Raw genomic sequence first — 16117 nt, 5'->3', positions numbered from 1 at the left:
TCATTATTAATTCATGACATATTTATTATTAACTATTATTAATTCATGATGGAATCAGTAAGATATTACAATGAGTTTTTATAGTCTCTCCCTGACAAATTCCTTTCTATCGTGATCATTTGCACTGCTGTGAACGGGAATCATTTGTGTCACTATTAGTTTTCTACAAGTTAGCTTCTACCTTAACAGAGTTGTAAAATAGCCTAGTGAAAGACAAGGGTGCTCAACTCTAGAGAATAAAACAACCTTGCAAAGATCATAATCCGGCATTCCACTGAAGAGATATTCTGTAGCGCCTCTTGCCTTTCCAGCATCTTTCACAGCTTTTCCCTTCAGTGGTGATCATTTTATTAACACCTCTCCATCTCGTCTCCATCCCTATCCCGTGCTTCCTCTCCCAACCCACAAGGAATCCTAGGCTTGGATAAATGGTGTCTGTGTGTATTATGGACTGTGTGAAAATGTTGGGAAGCTTGTAAACATTTCACAAGGATGTGGAGAGGAAAAAAAGGCCAACCTAGTAATAGAGCTTAAATACTGCATGCAAAGTGTTCTTTAAAGAGCAGTTTCTGCTGTTCTGTATCTCAAAGAAGCACACAGAGTTCAAGCATTTGCATTGTGGTAGGAATGGTTACTTGATTTAAAAAGCAGAATTGTCTTCAGGAATCTGGTTTAAGAAGCTGAAGTTGTTTCATTTCAAAGTCCTTTTTTCCCCAGAATAAATGCAGACCCCCAGGGGAACTCTGGGCTTCATAAGCCACTAATAGGTCAGGAAACAGTCCTGCTGATGGTATTGAGGCACAGTGTGGGAGAGTGGAAGGAACACTTAGGTAGAATTCTGGAGATTCAACCCCACGAGGAGAAAAGCCAAATAATTTAGAGGTGGGAGTGAATGGGGATCAATAGTGAAGAAAAAAAGTAAAATGGTTTTTAGCATAAATCAAGGCCTTGAGAAGTGTCTTTCCCTCTGGAAAACGGAGTCATCTCCAGAGATGAGGAGGTGACTAGGAATCGGATCTGCCATCAGATTCCAGGTTCAAGGTAGAGTCCTCCTCGAGAAGTGGGCAAATGCATCAATGACAACAATAGAGGTGGACGTGAGATGGTACAATAAAATGCTACCTGAAGACAGAGGAGCAGCTGTGAAGCCATGACCACACGAGGAGGGCTGGAAAAGGAAGTGGTTTGTGGGGGAACATGATGAGTTTGGTTTGGGACCTATTTATGACCTGGTAGGGCCTCTACGTGTCTTGTATTTATGTGTATCAGCTCCATCTTTCTCCTGTTCCCCCTTCTGCTTCAATCTTCCCTTCAAGTTTAAATCTCTCTTGGAGAATGGAAACAGTAACTTGGTTTTCTTTGATCTGCCCTCACAAACCAAGCAAAATGCCTTACACACAGAAGATGCTTAATGGATGTTGAATGGATGGGTGGATGGATATTCAAATGTTCTTGAGCAGGGGCTTTGCCTTTGCTTCTTGGAGTTCCGTAGAGCAAAGTGGGACAGGATAGGAGAGCAGAGGTTGGAAAGAGTTGGGATCTTTATGGGGACCACAAACAGACAGATGCAAAAGATCAGAAAGAAGAGTTGGCAGAACCTAAAAATAAGTTGTGTTTCGAGAAGTAAGGAAAGAGAGTAAAGACGGCTAGATGGTCTACTTGGTGTGCATATAGCAAATGTAGTTTTATATTTAAAGACTGTGAAATTAAAGCTTAACCCCAAATGACACAGAATTATACTGCTCCTAACATCACGTTAAATAAAAGCCATTCCAGCTTGTTTGGACCTGTCTTTGACTGCTTGGCCTGGTGCAGTCATTTTTATTGCTCTAGATGACATCTGTTTTCATTATCAAAGCAGAGACTTTCTGCTAAGTCATCTTGAAGTCCAACTTCACTTGCACAACATGTTGTTTTGTAATTAAATTAAAATCGCAGGATGTTTTGGATTAGAGGAATCTTCCTTCAACCAGATCCAAAGTTAGTAAGAGAGTATGACCTGTCTGGGATAGAATTCCCTCATCCAAAACATCCAGAACATTTCACTGGATTAATTTGCAACTTGCTGGGAGATTTTGGGTCCAGTTTGCTAAATATTTTTCTGTCTGTTTCTATTACTCTTTTCAAGTCAGGTCAATATGAATTTATTAAACTCTCTTATTGAAAATAATATGAAAAGTGTAAGTAAGTCCAAAGAATAAAGAAAATGAGAGATAAAATGCAAGGAAAGGAAGAATAGTAATGTGTGAATAAACAAGTTCATTCATGAATAAAGAATTTTTTCATGAATAAATAAATTCATTCATCTAACAAATGAACTTACAGAGCTCTTATTTGTACTACGAACTGAGCTAGGTAAGTGCTGTGCAATAGAGAGAAATAAAAACCACTGGTTCTGTGTCCCAGGAATTTAGAATTTGTTTTATTTTTTATAAAAATTTGCCATTGGACAGTTTAAATTCAATGTATATTGGTGTTTTAATCCAATCAAAAGCTTTGCAAAGAAATAACCATGAACAATTTCCTTGTACCTTTAATGAGATGTTGAACATTCTGTGAAGGAAAAGGCTAACAAAGTCACATTGCACCACTGGGTAGGATGTGTGTGTTTTGGTTGGATTGAATCCCATGTTCCCTAGCCAGCAGGCTACAGGAAGAGAATTTTTTTAATCTATTTTTCCATTATGGGTTATAGAAAATAATCCTCAGTACAGTGTATACTGTTTCCTTTGAGCATTGCCATGAGCCTCTATAGCTTTAGAAGGAATGATCTTTAGCAAAAACTAATTGACAAGTATGACCAAATGTTCTTATAGTTCTAAAACATACTGAGAAAATTTCCATCTAACCCATCTATGCCCCATCCTTGGCTCCTTGTTCGTCAAACTAGTTCTTCATAATTCAATGAAAGAAAGTACGGAAAGCAACAGAAATGCCATGATAGAGTGTTACTGAAAAGGTTTAGGGAGATGAGGCTGATAAACATTCATCCAGAAAGGATGGTTATTATATAAATGGCATTTGAGGGCTGTTCCCCAAGCCCCCATGTCTTAGTCAGTTTGGGCTGCTATAAAAAAGTACCACAGACTGGGAGACTTATAAACAACAGAAATGTATTTCTCACAGTTCTGAAGACTGGAAGTCTGAGATAGGAGCACCAGCATGGTCGGGTTCTGGTGAGGACCCTCTTCATGGTAGCAGACTGTCAACTCCCCACTGTGTCCCAACATGGTGGAGACAGAGGGGGAGAGCTCTCTGGGGTCCCTTTTATAAAGGCACTAATCACCTCCCAAAGGCCCCATCTCCTAACACCATCACATTGGGGGTTAGAATTTCAACATATGAATTTGGGTGGGGGGGGACACAAACATTCAGTCCATTGTACCCCCCATTTACTCCTCTTCCCACTAGAACATAAGCTCCATGAGAGCAAGGACTTTTTTTTGCCTCATTTTCTTTTTTTTTTTAATTGAAGTACAGTTAATATACAATATTATGTAACTTACAGGTGTACAATATAGTGATTCACAATTTTAAAGGTTATACTCCATTTATAGTTATAAAATATTGGCTATATTCCCTGTGTTGTGCAATATATCCTTGTAGCTTCTTTTATACATAATAGTTTGTACCTCTTAACCGCCTACCTCTATATCACCCCTCCCCACTTCTCTCTCTCCACTGGTAACCACTAGTTTGTTCTCTCTATTCGTGAGTCTGTTTCTTTTTTGTTATATTCAATAGTTTGTTGTATTTTTAGATTCTACATATAAATGATATATAATATTTGTTTTTCTCAGTCTGACTTATTTCACTTAGCATAATGCCCTCCAAGCCCATCCACGTTGTTGCAGATGACAAAGTTTCATTCTTTTTTATGGCTGAGTAGTATTCCATTGTGTGTATATATGTACCACATTTCCTTATCCATTCATCTGTTGATGGACACTTAGGTTGCTTTTATATCGTGGCAATTGTAAATAATGCTGCTATGAACATTGGGGTGTGTGTGTGTGTTTGTTTCTTTCGGATGTATACTCAGGACTAGAATTGCTGGGTCATACGGTAGTTCTAGTTTTAGTTTTTTGAGAACTCTCCATACTATTTTCCATAATGTCTGCACCAAGTTACATGCCTGCCAACAGTGTAGAGGGTTCCCTTTTCTCCACATCCTCACCAACATTTATTGTGTTCTTTTTCATGATTACCATTCTGACAGGTGTGAGGTGATATCTCATTGTCATTTTGATTTGCATTTCCCTGATGATTAGCGATGTTGAGCATCTTTTCATGTGCCTGTTGGCCATCTGCATGTACTCTTTGAAAAAATGTCTATTCAGTTCTTCTGCCCCTTTTTTATTCTGGTTGTTTGTTTGTTTGCTTTTGATGTTGATTTGTATGAGCTGTTTATGTATTTTAGATAATAACCTCTTATCAGTCATATCATTTGCAATTATTTTCTCCCATTCAGTAGGTTGTCTTTTTGTTTTGTCCATGATATCCTTTGTTGTGCAAAAGCTTTTGAGTTTAATTAGGGCCCATTTGTTTATTTTGCTTCTATTTCCTTGCTTTAGGAAAGAGATCCAAAAAAATATTGCTATGATTTATGTCAAAGAGTGTTCTGCCTATGTTTTCCTCTAGGAGTTTTATGGTTTCCGGTCTTACATTTAGGTCTTTAATCCATTTTGAGCTTATTTTTACATATGGTGTTAGTGAATCTTTGCCTTGTTTTCTATTGTGTCTCCAGTGCCTAAACAATGAATAGTACATGAAGGGGCTCCATTAGTATCTGTAGAGTGAATGAATGAGGAAATGAATGTTTCTCCTTCTCTGAATAAAAGAAATGTTGGCTCCAGTGCTAAAGACCAAAGAAAGAGAACTTCCTTGTTTCATCAGTGGCTCTTGCAATCCCTGGCTTTCCTCTAATGTACTTCATTCACCCTTCCAGCTAGTGTCTTTTACTGAATCTGCCTTGTTTTCCTAGTACTCTGCTACTTGTTGGTATTATAAAGATGAAAAGGATAAGATATGAGCTCTCAAAGACCATGCAATCTCAGTTCCAAGAGGAGATTTGGAGCAAAGGTAAGAGAAAGGAACCGATGCATATCAAATGTGAAAAGTAGAACTAGCAGGGTTTCTGAATAGGGAGGAATTAGAACAATAGTAAGTGAGGTGAATTATGACTGGACAAAGGTAAACTGTCCATCATAGGAAAGATCAAGGAATGGGGAGGTCTAATTATATGCCCTCACTCCCAAGAGTCCAGGACCATGGGTAAGTCTGAGTTCCCAGCTATAAGAAGCTAATATGTAACAGGAAAAATGAAACAAATGTACGGGTTATAGTAAGAAACAAAGTAGTGAGAGGGAAAGTCTAATTACCTATGAGGTGGATCCAAAGGAGGAAACATTTTCTCTGTCTTCCACATCTTCATGTCATATCTGATACGTATAAGCTGCTGCTGTGAAAAAAAGGCAACTGGAGATTGGAGCCTGTCCTTCTAGATCTGTGGCCTAGCAGGGGAGATAGAGCCCATCCATCCATAACCAGTGCTGTGCCGCGGCTGACTTACTCTGGCTCCTATCAGGTCTCGAGAGCCAATTGCTAAGCCAGTTTTTAAACACAGCCATTTAAAAAAGGTTAAATTTACAATTAAATAAATCATATTGAAAACAAAGGTAATAAATACTCAAAACTTATCACATCCTAAATTATCTGCGCTCTTGAGGATCTTAAGTTGACTATATCTGTATAATTGTGTGCTAGTGTGCATATTTTCCCAACTCCTCATTCAGTGACATAACATTAGTAGCTTGAAATTGCCATAGTAGAAGGTTTTACACCATTTACACCACAGAAATTGGCAAATGCTACAAATTGGGACTTTGCTCATCCTTTTGTTTTCTAGATTTAAGAAAATGATGTAGAAAATGTTTAAAATGTAGATTAAACTGAAAAGGATGTCATGTCTAAGCCATTACATTGTGAATAGCACAAAAAATTTGAGGAAGTATTCTTCCAATATTCAAAACTATTATCCAAAGAAGTTACTTGTGTCGTTGACTATCAAGTGATATACCAACATGCTTCTTCGTTGTTTTGCTTTCACATGACTTGTTATGTATCAGGCAATGATCATGTAGGAATTACACTTGTTCATCAATTGCAACAATTAGCTGGCCATGAATACAAAAATTCAGCAAAAATCAATAAAAGCATTCTTTGAGAATCAATTGGCTACATGTAATTTATGATAAAGAATACTGTGCATCTCATTACTATTTGTAAATTGTGTGCTATGTATTCTTTATATCAGTAAAAATCTATCATAAACATACATATGTATTTACATGTGCATACATGTGCATACGTGTATACGCATCTATATCATTATATCTCTATTTATACTCATATTTTTTTGGAGCACTGGTTGTTAACATTTACCAACACACCACTGTCCAAAACCAAACAACAGAGTGGACAGTAACAAATGCCACAAGAGAGTTGCATGAGGCTGTGGAAGCAGATTCCCTGGGAAACGGGGAAGCTATCATGGGCTTCATGAAGGGGATGAGAACCTGTGGAGTCTGGAGGCAGAAGAACTCAAGGGAACCATTTCCTCGGAGGCCCTTGGCTTTGCTGGTCCCTGAGGGGAGAAGAGAGGTGCCTTTCTAGTAACAAAGGGGCCACTGCCTGCCTGAGGCTGTCACTGTTGTCTGTTTTCTGGAAACCAGAATGAGACACAGGCTCTGAGGACCACAAAAGGTTGTATAAGAAGACAGGACGAGCTCAGGAATCATCAAAGCCTCTAGAAACAGGAATGGTCATCTCCAGGGACTGGTCAGTACAGAGCAAACCGGAGAGAGGATGGCCTAGTCCCACTAGCAGAAAAAGTCCACTAGCTATTGGTTTCTGTAAAGGGGCATTTTTCTTTAACTGGACTTGTAGGCTTGGAATTCAAACTTTATTGCAAAGTAGGGGGTAGAATTAGGCCCCCAAACGTCCTTTTGCATTACGTGTAATTATTGCATATCCTATAGAGTTGGACAGCATCTTTGTCCTCAATATCTATTCATATTCACAAATCTTCATGGGAGTCAAGTTTTCTGAAAGGCACTAGGACACTAACATCAGACCCCACTTCCATTTTTCCATCCTCACACACCACCTTCTCTACTACCATCTCCACTGAACCTCTAAGGTGAGGCCAGAGTGTAGAGAGGACAGCACTTCCCTTCCCACCCTGCCATCAACCCCATAAAAGGGAGGAGAGAGAAGGAGGGGAGCCCGATCAGCGATCTGGTCTCAGCATCAATCTGCTTCAAATTGTCTGAGGGGACAAGGTCTTGGTCCAATGTGGCACCAACGTCAAAACGTATCCTGACTTGGCCATCCTGACTGTGGGTGTATTTTGTGGGAAACACCTACCCACAGGTGAATTGAAATTGTCACCGTCTTGGGACCCTTGGGACACGTGTATCTGCAGGTGACACAGGGAGGGAGGGAAAAGGAGACAGGGTGGACGCAGAGGCCAGCAGTGGTAGAATATGACCTTGAGGAGAAATGACGGCACTGGATTTCTAGGTGGGAGGAGCTTGTACACAGTGGTGTTGTCAGGAGAGGTATGCCTAGGAGTCTTTTCTAGAAGATATGTTTGCATAGCGTGCATAGCTTTTACTCTCCTTGTGTGTTTATTTAGAGGAAAGGCTGATGGAGTTTGAGGTGGAGCAGTGGTGGTGCTGGTGGTGGTGGGACTTGAGCCCTATTGAGAAGAACCTGAGTTCTCCCCTGAGACAATAGCAAGTACGAAATGAGATCATTGCAAGCATTGCCAGGAAGCTCGGAGATATTTAGGGCAGGGGCCCGCGGAAAAGTCTGGAGTTTCTGCCTGGATTCCATTTGAACTGGGGCAGAAATGTAAAGATATAGCATTTGTTCCCATAGACTGATGTAGTGTAGAGCATAACTTTTACGCATAGAAAAAGTATAAGATATAAGACAGGTTAAAAAGTATCACACTGACTGATTTGCAGATATTGAAAAATCCTTGCATCCCTGGGATAAATCCCACTTGATCATAGTTTATGATCCTTTTAATGTAATGTTGGATTCAGATTGCTAGTATTTTGTTGAGGATTTTTGTGTCTATGTTCATCAGTGATATTGGCCTGTAATTTTCTCTTTTTTTGTGGTATTTTTGTCTGCTTTTGGTATCAGGGTGATGCCATTTGCAGCAACATGGATGGACCTAGAGATTGTCATACTGAGTGAAGTAAGTCAGACAGAGAAAGACAGAATCATAGGATATGGCTTTTATGTGAAATCTAAAAAAAAAAAAAAAAAAAAAAAAAGATACAAATGAACTTATTTATAAAACAGAAACTGACTCACAGACTTAGAGAACGAACTTATGGTTACCAAAGGGGAAGGGTGTGGAGGAGGGAGGGACTGCGGGTTTGAATTGACATGTACACACTGCTGTATTTATAATGGACAGCCAACAAGGACCTACTGTGCCGCACGCGGAACTCTACTCAATATTATGTGACAGCCTAAATGGGAAAATAATTTGAAAAAGGATACATGTATAACTGAATCATTTTGCTGTACACCTGAAGCTAAAATAACATTGTTAACCCACTATACTCCAATATAAAATAAAAAGTTAAGAAAAAAGAACATTAAAAAAAAAGTTAAAAAAAAAGATTGCAGGCTGATTAATGGAAGAATCCAGATTTGTAAATAGGAAGAGAAGACCTGTCAATTAAGTTAATAATGAAAGATAATTACAAATATTTTAAGAAGCTAATGAAGCACAGTTGAGTTGTCGGGTGTGTGTGGTCAGGGAACAGGGAACGAAGAGAAAATCCTGACAGGAAAAAAATTCAGGAAGGAAATAACTTACTGTTAGAAAATGATTTCCACTCCTCATCTCAACCATTTCAGTTAAAATAAAGTAAGACCCGTGAAAGAACAACTAATTAAAGCAATCATCCTCAGACATGTTTTGTAACACAGATAACCCGAGTGGTACCAAGCTATCTTGAGAAGGTTATGACTTGTAATTTGGTCTGTTTGCAGTGAATGGCACTTTATGTTCACCCTGCCCCTTTTATCCAGTTGCTTATAACATGCAGAAAGTAAACCCTCACAGAAATGGCAATGCCGTCCAGCCCCTCTTCAGAGTCTATCAGATGAGGAGACGCAGAGCTCTTTTTTCTGCTGGCTGTGGCCACGCATGGCTGGATGATTCATGGACAAGACCAACAGCTACATCTGTATCTCAGAGTCATTAATTACCAGGAGAAGGACTCAGTCCAGAACCACGCAGAGGATAGAAAGTCCTCAGAGAGGGAGTCTGTTAGAGTAATCCGAACAATCAGAGCCATTTTTATCACATTCTGATTTCTCCGTTGCCTCTTTTAAATACAAGCCGTTTTCTAAGGCCCAAAGGGAACACTGTGAATGATGCCTAAGATTTTTCATAATGTTAACATCTGAATGAAAGGACCAGATGTGATCTTAGAATGAAGGCAATGACCAGGGAGAAGGGCAGGAGTCAAGGAAATGACCAAATTTCAAAAGGGTACATTTTAGAAATTGCCATTGGTATGCTTGGTAGCAAACTCCAGATAAATTCTAGAATGGATAAATAAAGGAATGGTTTTATAGCTCTTAGTAAAGAAAGAAGCTCCCAATAGGAGGCAGCATGATTCCCTAAGAACGAGAAACACCATACTAGACACTTTCTCTTTTGATGAGTTTACTAGGATGCTTCGAAACTTCGACCGTGCTGTGCTGCTGGACAAGAAGGAGAAACACGGGCCTGGTCACCATCCAGACAGACTCAGTGATGGCGCCAAGGATGGTGAACCACGCCTATGGTCCCGTCCTTGCTCCCACTCATTCATCTCAATAAAAAAACTCACTAATTCAACATACACCTTATAGAGCGTGGACTTTATGGATTTTATCTTCTGGGAAAGAGATAGGAAGAAATTGTTCAATCCCTGTCCTCACGGGGCTTATAACCTAGAGGTGGGAAAGGACAAGTACACAAGTAACCACAATCCAAGCCAGAAAAACAAAATCACAAAAAGAAAAGTACAAAGCGCCATGGGGGGGGATCAATGGAGACAAAGGTCCTATCTGGTTAGAAGGTTGAAAAGGCTTTGCATGGGACATGGCAGTGGAGGTGGAGTTGGAAGGAGGAGAGAGATGGGGGTGATGAAGAAAGGCATTTGCCCCACACGGTGTGAGCAGAGGCACAGACTAGGGAAAAGGTTAAGCACAAAGTCCAGGTTGATCGAAGCAGGGGGATGAGAAAGGCAAGTCAGGACTGTTGTGATGCATTCCTCTCGCTGGAAAGCGGCCGCGGAGTCCTTCGATCAGGTGTTTGGATTCAGGAGTCACACCGTCTGGCATGAATCTTGCCATGGCCACCACCTTCGCCAAGAAATTGAGCAAGTTACGAAATTTCTCCAAGTGCTGGTTACTTTACCTGTAGAACAGGCCTGGTTACAGCGCCCTACACAGAGGGCCTCTCTGGGGAGTAGGTGAGATTATGTGTCAAGTGGTGCCTGGCTCGGAGGGAGTGCTCTCTAAATGGGCTGAATAAAGCCCAGAATCAGGGACTTCCCTGGTGGTCCAATGGCTAAGACTGCGCACTCCCAATGCAGGGGGCTCGGGTTCGATCCCTGGTTAGGGAACTAGATCCCACATGCCGCAACTAAGAGTTTGCATGCCACAACTAAAAATCCCGCATGCCACAACTAAAGATCCCACATGCTGCAACGAAGATCCAAGATCCCACGTGGCACAACTAAGACACGGCGCAGCCAAAAAACGCCCAGAATTAAACTGGAGGAAGCTCTGTTTTGCAAGTGTGATCTGGCAGTGCTGGATAGCCTTGATTAGAGCAAGTTCAAAGAGCAGAAAATGTCTTCCTGATATTTGATCTCTATCTAGTGTAGCAGGGAGAGCCGGGAGGCTGAGCCCAGGTAAACCACAGGCTGAGCCACAGAAAAGGCAGACCTCCCCGCACGGAGAATGGGAGGGTGGGCAGGCAATTCTGCAGGATTTGGCAACTGGCAAGGTGTGGGATCAGCAGTTTGGGAAAAGCAAGGAGGAGAAATGTGTGCTGCATCCTCTTGGATGTGGAAATCTGGGGGCAAGTGTGGGACTGGGTGGAAGATGTCTTTACCTCTATAGGAGGAATTCCACAGAGATCACAGGGAGTGTGCTGACGGCTTTTACGTGATGTTAAACTGGGAGGTTGGTGAATACAAAGATGACCAAATCAGGATCCAAAACAGTCTTGAAGGCTAGAATTGTGGGTTGGAGAAAACAGCCACAATAATAGCAAACTCATTTATTAGCTTATTTAATCTTTTTCATAAGGGAGATATTATTATCATGCTCATTTTACAGGTAGGGAAACTGTTGAAAGTCAGGTTTCAAGGTCTGTGCTCTAGAGGGAAGAAAGAAGGAAACTGATCTTTATGGAGTATTTACAGTGTGCCAGACACCAAGTTTCACCCAAGGGAATACTTAGGAAGCTGGAAGACCTGGAAGGAGGCCAGATGATTTAAAGTAGGACCTGGTAGATGAAGATGACAGTGTGATGAAACATTATTTCTAGGCGCTCCACAGGCCTGTGAGAGGCACTTGAGGATGAGGCAGGGAGCTAAATTTTCTGTGCTGACCCCCGATCCCTGTGAATTATTTCCTGCTATGGCGTGAGGAGCAGGGATCTTCAACTGTTTCTGTTCAGTGGGTCCACATTCCTGTCTGTGATAATCTTGGTCTCTAAGTCTGTCTTTTGACTCTGATGACTATGGTGTGGGATATGTGGGAGATGTCTACATGGTGAGTGGCATGTGTGGGTGTGATGTGTAGAGGGGTATGCACGGTGAGAGTCTGTATGGACGTGTAGTTAGCTGTAGAACCAGCTGTGTCTGTGTACATGCGTGTGCCCACGTGGTGTGAACACTCTGGTGTGAATCTGTTTTATGATTCTAGTGTAATTGGAGCACAAGCTGCATGGCTCACCACCTTGGCCAAAGGCACACCCCACCCTCACCCCCAGCACTCCCAGTAGGGATAACGAAGGAGCAGGAAGCAGAAGCAGAAAGAACCCTGCAAAGCAGAGGCTGAGGTACTGCTCCCTAAGAACCTGCTGACCCCACGACAGGACAGCGTAGGCGCTGCAGCTGGAACAGGAGGCTCCCTGGGGAGGGCACTAAGGTCTCTCAGGCTCCAAACCCTCCCAGTACTAACTTGAATCTGGGATAGAGGGAGTCAGTAGGATAACATGGGTCTTTTCCCAGATGATATAAATGGATTCCAGATAATTCTTTCATAGTGTCTGCGGGCTCCTCGTTGTGGCTCCATCCCCTACCAAGACCACCACCAACTGCATTCCCTTTATCAGTTGGGCTGTGGATGTGATTCCTGCTTCACTCCTTCCCTCGCCCTCTCCCGTCCCCCACCCCAGCTTGCAGAACAGTCCTTCCCAAGGCACAGGGTGGGAGAAGAGCTTGTTCTGGTGAGGAAGCAGAACTCAGGGCAGAGGAAATGGGTGAGCCAGAGGGCAGACCGGCCAGGTCTGGAGCTCAGAGGTGAGAGCAGGCATTGGGTCCGGACTGAATGGCCAGGCAGGCTGGAATTAGCGGGTAGGACAGTCATAAGACAGATGTACTGCCTGGAACCCAGACATCAGCCAGCAGAGCAAAGTGAGAGTCTGAGGTCCAGGTTTCAGCAGGAAAGTGGGCATCAGCTGATCTCCAGGAACTAGGAGGCTGAGCAAAGCAGGAAGAGCGCAGAGCCAGGGCACAGGGCCGGGGAAGGGTCCTGACCCCTGCAACAGAGGGTCAGCTTCGAGGGGAGTCCTACAGAGCAGGCTGAAATCCCCAGACACGACTGGCTGGAGGTTTGCTGGTTGGGCGTAAATGAGAGCATCTGCTGTAGTCAGACAGGGAGAGAATAGCCTTCTGTTTCCCCTGCCCACCTCGCCAAAAGTGTCACATTTTGTGTTCTGGAGAAAATCTGTCTCCCAGTAGGGTGACTGGTCTGCTTATTATACATGGGCTATATTTGGTTTGTATAAATGAAAAATATTGATCCAAAGATATCCAGTTAAAGGCAGGATTTGTCCTCTCGTATTCCCCCCAGCCCAGCAGCACTTAGCTCTATGCCTCTATTTAGAAGCAGTCATTCCTTCCCTGGCAAGGGTTAGGGGGCACACCTCTTGAGTTTGCTTAGGACCTTTTAAAATATCCGTTCAAGATAGAGAATTGCATATTTACTACATTGATTCTAACATACATTAATATATTGATTTAAATATAGTAACATTAAGATAACATGTGTATTATGACTTTTACTACTTTAACTTCTAGGTTATGAACATCTCCAGGGCAGAGACAGGTCTTTTTATTGCCTTGTTCCCAAGCAACCAGCACGCAGCCCATGAGTTGTCCAAAAATATTTAAGTCAATATGCAAATAAGGAATGCTGATGTTTAAATATTTCTTTTTCTTTTTATATATTCACAGAATCTCAGATCTCAAACTGGATATGACTTTAGAGATTACCTAGTCTGTCTTCCCAGCCAGTGCAGGAATTACTTCTACCACCTTTTTAGCAGAGGATCATCAGCCTCCTCTGGATACTTCCAACCAGTTCTTTGTGGGGTAGCCTGTTCCATTGTTGGGCAACTCTGATAGAAATTTCTTCTTCAGAGAGCCTCTAAATCTGATTCCCTTGTAACATCTACCCAGTGGTCCTACTCGTCTTCTTCCCATTCCTCCATCCCTCTCACACCCTTACCCACCATATTCTTTTCCTTTTTCCCAGGTGAAACAATTGCCCATGTGCATTTATTTCAAGACCTCCCATCTTCCTAGTTGCCCTCCTCTCACATCCATGAACGTGGTTTATATTCACGTTCCTTAAGATATGGTGCCCAAGACTAGCCTTATGGAATTTGACTACAGAATATGGGGAGCAGGGAGGTGTTACCCTCCTAATTCAGATGTTCTTATGCTATTAATGGCACTTCAGATTGCATTAATCTTTAAGGCTGCTACCTTTTCCTGTTGTTTTTTATCAAACATCTAAAAAGCACAGTTTAAAAAAAATTAAATTCAGTCAAACTATTCTCTTTCATTCTATCCAATTGATTTTTAAAGCCAAACATTAAGTCGAGAATCTGACTGCTTGAGATCTTGGTATGTATTGGAAAATACTGTCCTGGGAGAAGGGATGGAACTTAGGGTGGGACCTGCTCTGTAGCCAGCTTCCTCTTCCACTGCCCACAAGTCTCTGGGCAGGAACCTCAGAGCACCCGTGACCCCTTCATCCCTCATGAGTCACCGAGTTACTTGGTCTTATCAGTTCTTCCTCTAAGTACCTCCCTTGTCTGTTCCCACTGTTGCCCTCACATGAGGTTCAGGTTCTCACATGAAATACTGCAGGATCTTTCTGAAATGCAAGTCCCATCCAGTATTCTCTGCTCAAAATGTTTCAATGGCTTTCCAGCTCCTCTAAGACAAAGTCGAAATCCCCTCATAGAGCTTTCAGGTCCCTTTGCAAGCTCCCCTCTATGTGCACCTGCGCGCCATCTTAACCTACACATCCGCGTGTCAGTCTTTCCAATGTTCTCGCTGGTCCCTGAGGCACTTGGCTCCTTCCTGCTTTGAGGTCTTTGCTCGTATGTGCCAGGCCCTGCTCTGAATGCTCTACACAAATTAACTCACTTCATCCTCACCACCACCCTCTGAAGTAGATAATATTACTCCCATTTTACAGATGGGGGAGTTCATATGTTAAGTATTTTGCTTGGAGTCACGCAGTTAATAAGTTGTAGAGCAGGATGAGTCCCGTGACCTGAAATGCCCTCCCTTTCTTTCTCCTGGCTGAACTTCTACCCATCTTTCAAGACAGTTCAAGCACTGGCTTTTCTGGGAAGTCTGCCTATGCCCTGAACTTAACCCCAGATAGCACTTATCGTTCTGGGCTAATCGTTTGCTAAATGATCATCTCCCTCTAAGCAGCACATCCACGGAGATAGGCCCCTGTCCTTTCCTCACTGAGCCCCCAGAACCTATATTCTGTGCTGGGAATCTAATGAATGCTTTGATGAAAGGAACTCATTAATGAATAAGTGAATTAACTACTTACAGGGTTCCTTCTGTAGTTGCAATATGGTATCATAGCCATTTACCAAATTGTTCATTTTGGGCCATCAGTTTTTCCTGTAATGCGTACAAAAATCTGGCCAAAGCTTAACTGTAGATCAATTCTTAATTTTCTTAAGAAAGAATTCAAGAATTTAAAAATTCTTAATTTTCTCCTGAAATTCAGATCAGTTATCCTGGCTTTATCTAAGAGCAATACTGCTTTCTGAAGTGCTCTGGAATTACTTAAAAATGCACAGCGGCAGGAAGTTTTAAAACTACCAATCCCAGTATGATCTTTGCTCAGGTGTCCTTTGAGTTCATCCCCTTGAGGATGTGAGTTAGTCTGTAAGGGAATCGAGCAGAGGAGACTCAGGAGTGCCAGCTTGCCGCACGTGTGGTCAGATGGGCAACGAGCGAGAGAGGAGCAGCGGACCCGGCGAGAAACATGCCTGAGCCTTTTCTACACAAAATATTCACCACGAGAAGACAAATACTGACAATCAGATAAGCGTGAGAAGCCATAAAGGGGAGGTGGGATAGCCTTCCTGACCTCCCTACGCAAACACCACCAAAAGATCTCGTATTCGTACTGCGCTCACTGCCTTTTCTTATTTTCTGCATTCTCCATGCTCTGGCATCTAGGGTCTCGGGTGTGGCAGGTGAGCAGAGGGGAAGACTGCCCTCCCGGGGCCAGCAGATTCTTAGAAATGACACACAAGTGCAGCTTACAGAGACAAATCAGCGAATCCAAAGCACACACCCCAGTGACGTCCTTTGTCAAGCTTTCTCACATCAAACCAACATTCCTCCACCTTAATCAGCCCAGGGCCGGGTACCAGACAACTCAATAAAGCCTCTTGCCAGTGCTTTCCTCTCACTCCTTCTGCCTTCTGACCAACTCTGGTGCTTCCCAGCAGGGTCCTGTGTGGGGAACC

The 16117-nt window shown here is 42.4% G+C and overlaps 1 protein-coding gene and 1 long non-coding RNA gene across 2 annotated transcripts in view; one reads left to right on the top strand and one right to left on the bottom strand.

Annotated features, from left to right (window-relative positions):
- The window catches only part of LOC132352325 (uncharacterized), a 40596-nt gene that overhangs the window by 17984 nt on the left and 6495 nt on the right, over nucleotides 1-16117 (top strand). The gene's annotated exons all lie outside the window — the stretch shown is intronic.
- CLDN10 (claudin 10) overlaps nucleotides 1-16117 on the bottom strand; it is a 113316-nt gene that overhangs the window by 90778 nt on the left and 6421 nt on the right. The gene's annotated exons all lie outside the window — the stretch shown is intronic.

Source organism: Balaenoptera ricei, chromosome 18, assembly GCF_028023285.1.
Source record: "Balaenoptera ricei isolate mBalRic1 chromosome 18, mBalRic1.hap2, whole genome shotgun sequence".
Classification (NCBI taxonomy): Eukaryota; Metazoa; Chordata; class Mammalia; order Artiodactyla; family Balaenopteridae; genus Balaenoptera; species Balaenoptera ricei.
This window is presented reverse-complemented; position numbering and strand designations above follow the sequence as displayed.